We start from the raw sequence: 6,781 nt of genomic DNA, 5'->3' as shown, positions 1-6,781 counted from the left end.
TCTAAAACCACCATGAGAGACGCCGTAGCGGAGGGCTCCGGAAATTTCGACCACCTGGGGTTCTTTAACGTGCACACGGGCCTCGACCATTTTCGCTTCCATCGAAAATGTGGCCGCCACGGCCGGGACTCGATCCCGCGGGTCAGAAGCAAGTGCATTAGCCACTAGACCACCGTGGCGGGTACATTATTCATTAGATGAATTGATTGATTTGTTGAGTTTAAAGTCCCAAAACCACCATATGATTATGAGAGACACCGTAGTAGAGAGCTCCGGAAATTCCGACCACCTGGGGTTCTTTAACGTGCACCCAAATCTGAGCACACGGGCCTACAACATTTCCGCCTCCATCGTAAATGCAGCCGCCGCAGCCGGGATTCGATCCCGCGACCTGCGGGTCAACAGCCGAGTACCTTCCACTAGACTACCACACCGGGGCTCATTAGAAAAATTGAAGCATCTGCATAATCAATATGTCTTTATTTAACTTCATCGTGTTGCGTAAGACTGTAGCACATAACTTTGCTGAAGGCGCTACGATGTTCGAACCTACGTCAAAACTATTATTCGAGTATCACTTTCCTTTTCTCGAAATGAATGCAACCGAAAACTATAGTTGCATCCACATTCGTAACAAATTTATTCTTTCGTGGTTCCATTCATATCACATTCTTTCTTTTATCTCAAGATAAAACAGAAATGCCTGCAGAATGATGAGTTATTTAATTACATGCTCATTGCAATCAGTTGCTGTAACAGTGAGTGCCTTGGAATTATTTCAGGTATCTGATTTCGCCACATTTGTAAATAGTGCATCATAATGCGTGCCTAAAAGGGTCAGAGATGATTTACATTGACTTCATCGAAACAGCCAAATTTGAGCGCCAACATGATGGGAGTATACGCATGCTGGCTCTGTCGCTATTTATAAACTTCTCGTTCACTATACTATTCATGTACAGGGGAAGCCTAATAACATTACAACAACGATATCACTTTGAATCCAGTTAAGCGCCGCTTGATCATACTGCCTCGACATTTTCTAAGCCGCCATGTTGGAGGCACGTGTTGCTTCTATATATGACGACACATGCAAGATATCACTTGACAGGAAGTCCTCCTACTTCTTTACATCCTGAGGTCGTTCGTGTATATGAGAAGGGAATCGATAACGAAAAGTATACAACCTAGAAAGGGACACGGAAAGGAGAGGAGTGGGAAACGAAATAAACGATAATGGCGACGCTCTCGCGAATTAATAGACTGTTTTGTTTCCTTCAGATTAGAGCGCGCGCACGTGTTTTCAAGCGATTAGTATCATGGGCAGGAAGCCAGCGCGTCAGAAGGCTGAGTGACCGCGGGAGTCTTTGCCCTCGAGTGCATTCGGAAGTCTGCAACAGTCGCCGACGTCATTCAGCAAAGGTCGACCGCCACGACTGACCTCGATTGAGTCACGGTCAATACAAGGGTTACAGCGTCCTGAAATGCACAAACAAAACCTCCCGCTCACCGAGAAGCAGCCAGAGGCTGTCGGAGGGCTGAACGCAACACGGAAGCCGAGGGCATTTGTGGCGGGGCTGCAGAAGCTGCGAAGGGGGACTTCCAATAGGCAACGCAAGGGCTCCAGATTTCACTGTGCACTTCTGGTTCTACTTCTCGTTGGTTGTTCATTTTGCTATAGTTGTGTCGAAGTTTTAGCGGAGCTTCAGGGCAGTTGGGACAATAAATGAACAGGACCAGGTAAATATACTTTACAAATGTATATCTAGATATGATACCCAAGATACAGAGATGCGAAACGCTTGAGATACGCATGCAAGATACTAGCCGCATTTCAGATAGGTCGAGATTTGGGCAGGCTTTGAAGGCTGCACTATGATAATAGCCCGAAGCGAAAAATGGCGTGACGCGATTGGTAAAAAAGCTCAATGCAACTCTAAAATACAATATATGTATCAGCGAGCCATCCATTGCCTTGCCTGTGAAAAAGATAACGTGTTTGAGTGGCACACGTGTAATGTGAAACCTCGGGATATGCACAGTGTGCATGTGATTATATATATATATATATATATATATATATATATATATATATATATATATATATATATATATATATATATATATATATATATATATATATATATATATATATATATATATATATATATATATATATATATATATATATATATATGGGATATGGCACAACGGGAGCACAACGGGCGCTAGGTGTTTTTTAGTAAGTGTATTGCGGATATTTGTTCTCCTCCCACCAGCAATGTTCCGATGTGTAACTTCAAATGACTTTTTGTACATTTTCTCTTTAGTGACATATAACGCGTTATCGTTTGTTGAGTTCTTTCAAAGTTTGATGTTTCCTTACGGTTTTGTCGCGACACTCACCCTTTGTAACCCCCCTTACACAATGCCCTGCAACAAGGGCCTGTAAGGTATTTTAAATAAATAAATATATATATATATATATATATATATATATATATATATATATATATATATATATATATATATATATATATATATATATATATATATATATATACCACTGGACCGTGACTAGTTCACACACCATGACATCAGACACAGGCAAGCTGAGACCCTAAGGTGCTTCGCACCTAAAGACTTGCCAATCCTACCATCACCGTGTCTAACGGGCATTAACTTTAGTACATTCAGACCTGTAATCTAAGCGGGTGAGAGCTTGAAAACGCCTTTATTTTTCTCCTCCCTCCTTTTTTTCTGTCTTGTGAACTTTCCCTATGACTTCGTATTTCGGGGGATTTGCTTATACAAAAAAGTATGGACCATATCTCTCCGAAGGGAACCGTGATGAGATGCGAAGCAGCAGCACTGCACACGCCGTTTACTCGTCTTAAACAAGCGTCGACGCGGGTGCTGGAAGAACGGTTTGGAGCGGAACTCGGCGTAGCCTTTGCTAACGTTTCTTTGAAACGCAGACACGGGAGGCGGGTGGGTTTCATGTCAGTTTCATGGAATATAGACGAGCCGAAAGTACGCTTCCATTCGACTTGTGGTAGAGCATTGCGGGTGGTGGAGAGGGTGAAGCCAGGGAGAAGTGTGTTGAGAGCAACGCCACCTAAGTGTGTTGGGAGGAGCCGACAGCTGCTGCGGGTGAGGGAGAGAGTGACGTCAACGCGCAGCTGCGACTTGGCTTACTTGGCATTGTTCCAACAAAAGCGGTGGGGGAACGCTGTGCGGCGCGTTGGCACGGAGACACGATCAGACAGCGTTACACAGGCTAGTCAAAGAGCTGCTGCGCATCTAAAATCATCATTGACGCTGCCAGGGGCATGGTATAGACGTCAGACTCTGGAGTTTCGCGGACACGCAGCGCCACCTATCAACGCAGTTTTGAGTAGTGCATGCCCGACTCTCTTGCACAGTTGGCTGCGCAACCAGGTGCAACTACAGTGTATGAAAGCCCCGCCGCGGTGGTCTAGTGGCTAAGGTACTCGGCTGCTGACCCGCAGGTCGCGGGTTCGATTCCCGGCTGCGGCGGCTGCATTTCCTATGGAGGCGGAGATGTTGTAGGCCCGTGTGCTCAGATTTGGGAGCACGTTAAAGAATCAGGTGGTCGAAATTTCCGGAGCCCTCCACAACGGCGTCTCTCATAATCATATGGTGGTTTTGGGACGTTAAACCCCACAAATCAATCAATCAATCAATCAATCAATACAGTGTATGAAACAAAGATTGAGCTAAATATCATGTGTATTCGCACATTGAACACTTAGAAAAAGAGCTAAGAATTTCTCCGCTAGTCAAACGCGCCACCGGACCGCCATAAAGTGCTTGCCGCTTCACTCACCAGAACGACGGCGAAAACAAGAGCAGACGCAACAGCTCCGCGCTCTACAAAAAAGACCCCGGTCGACGCTACTGTTGCGTTGTGAATTGGAGGTAAACATCTTCAGTTTTGCTGATTTCCGCAGCTTTCGCCAATGACAATGGCGACAGCGGTAGATACGGTAGATACTGGGCGTCGCGAACGTGTTGTGTAGGCGAATTATACTCGCGTTCTCCACAGCCAGTCGCATGAGAAAGTGTGATAATGTAAGCGATATGACAATGCGCCCGATTATTACCACAAAGAACCGTGATAACTTAGAATACGAAGCTTAACTGAGCCTCTGACCACGGTGCGCGCCATGTACCGGTAGACAGGTCGATAGTTATAGCGCGAGAACAGAACGACGACAAAGGGAGAAGAAGGAGACGTTCGTTCTGTTCTCGTGCTATAACTACCGTCATGTCATACAAACCATCCAAAACTGCCACACTTCTAAGTAGACAGGTGACGCGCGCGATACATTTCGCGCACGTCGCGACCACCGATAATCTGAAATGGTCTCCACCACACAGCATTACGCACGTGGGGCTTTAAAGGCTCCAAGTTCCGGCTTTATCTCGGAAATGCGAACACGTACGTCCCACAGGTAAATCGCGAAATGATCGCGACCACAATCAGGTTTTCCTTGCCGTTGGTCTCCGCGATGGCCGCAGCTATCTCGGAGGCCTCGGTTTTGTCTTTTGTTATTCACTGAAAGTCAACACGTATTAATTTCCATTTGCAGTATATAGAAACGGAAGCAGCTGTTCAAGGCACAGGAAACGAGAGATCGATATATAGAATGCAACTGCAAATAAAATAGTCACGGTCATTCGTGCCGGATAGGGCGAGCTTCGTACCACTGATAGTTTGCTCGTGTATGTACTTCATCGCCTTGGCATCATGTACGTGTATGCCCAAGTTTAACACATTTAGACGTTAAAAAACGCACGTCGGAGTGTTTGCCTCAAACTCGATGTCATGCGATGCTCGCCTTCACTTAAATCGCAGCACACCGAAATAACTGAAATATCTTTTGCACTGTACCCGCAGTTCGCTTCGATGAGCGTACTAATTTTCTGAAGCGAGGTTGGATTGACGGAAGAAGCTTGCTAGGTCCTTGATTTTCAAGCTACCGCCCCTCAAGAACGACGAAACAGGAAGGCCTCTACACGTTCACTGGCGGACGGCTGTTAGCACTATACCCATTTATGGCCGGCGCGTCGATGGCGGCATTTTTCGCAGCGCCGCCTGGGCAGAGTCTCACGTGAATAGGCAATTATTCGGCTTTGCATATGTATATATACGTGCGTACACACAAACGCTAATACGAATATACTAAATATGTGTGGTTGACCACTTGATTCTTTTCCATCAAACTCCACAAACAATTTCTGGCTGCGGGGCGTACGCGTACGAAGGCTTCCCCTTCAGGAGGGGGGGGGGGGGAGGTTCGTCTCAGCCTCTTCTTATAAGTTAATATATGGGTCAAATTTTGCACCCCCACCCCTTATGTGGCTTCCTGCTCCCCCCCCCCCCCCCCCCACACACACATCACTCTCCTCGCGCGTACACCTATGCCTCTGCCATATACGTAAGAATGCACTGGCATTTTTCAGCTGCACGGCGGAGCCTTCGTCGCGCTGAGCCGTTTCAAACGAAAGCACGCAATTCAATTCAATTTATTTTCCAGTTTATACATGCTGGATGGTTGCGTTGGGTTAAAAGCTACATAAGTAGCTTGACGAGACCCAACGACCAGACTATACAGGGCAGTAACAACAAGCAGTCCGGTGCAGTGACGAGAAAACCAACAAGTAAAACAGAATACCATATCGTATGTACATGTACAGCGATTTACATAGATTTCCAGCAGGAGGATTGCAGGAAGAAAAAGTGAAAATAGATACATGTGCATAAAAAGTGCTAGAAAAAATAAATAAAAAAGTGCTACATACAATAAAATACGGCTATAGCATAAGTAATAAACATAAATAGTAATAACACAGAATAATAACACCGTACCAATGTAGCAATACTAGCTATTCGGGACAAAAATAAAAGAAAAAAACACAAAAAAACTCTGGCCATATAACACGGCAAGAAATTCATGTAAGCAGAAGATTATGTTAAAGAAACAACATAAGTTGCGCACAATTCAATTACACAGAATGTCACAGTATGTGACATTACAAGTGAGGGCGTTGAACGCGAGTGTCCGCGTCGCGGCAAGGCGGAAGCGACTCGGCGAGACAAGAATCAGCCTTGGATGACCTCGCGCCACTTGTTGCCCCCATGCCACCGTCGTCGGTCGCGGAGCCAAACGCCGCCTCCGGCTAATTATCGCGCGTGCGTATAGTGTGCAACGACGTTCAAAGGAGCACGCGACCGTCTCGCGCCAGCGAGCGAAACAACTTGAAGCCAGGCCTGGGCGTGCCCGACAAGTTTCGACATAAGAGTATACGGTGTGCAATCGCCGTGATTCGGAGACTCTGACGGGTGCACGTCTAAAAATTCTCGATAATCGCTCGGTCATTAACTTCGCGTCATGAACGTGTTCATTTTCTTCTTGAAGGGGTCAAATGAAATGCCGCGTCAAGAGCCTAAAAACTGTGCCGCTTAGCGTGAGTGCACCCTCAAAATTTTGTTGGCTTCATAACCTGGAATAGCGCAGACACAAGGGACAAAAAAGACTGACAGTACTTGGCACTGGCTAACAGCATAAATACTTATGTCATAGTTTCACGAATATATACGCTTCTTGGGACACGGAAAGAACAAAAAGGGAGGGGGGAGCTCAATGCAGGCTTCCCTACCAGTCCGTCACAATGCAATGTGTTGTTCACCCACGATCATTGCAATGTCATGGACAGGTATACATGCTCTGAGTTACCCTCCCCCCTCTCCCCA

This window comes from Rhipicephalus microplus, chromosome 2 (genome assembly GCF_043290135.1).
Source record: "Rhipicephalus microplus isolate Deutch F79 chromosome 2, USDA_Rmic, whole genome shotgun sequence".
Taxonomy (NCBI): Eukaryota; Metazoa; Arthropoda; class Arachnida; order Ixodida; family Ixodidae; genus Rhipicephalus; species Rhipicephalus microplus.
The sequence above is the reverse complement of the archived record's forward strand: the minus strand, read 5'-3'. Positions refer to the sequence as shown.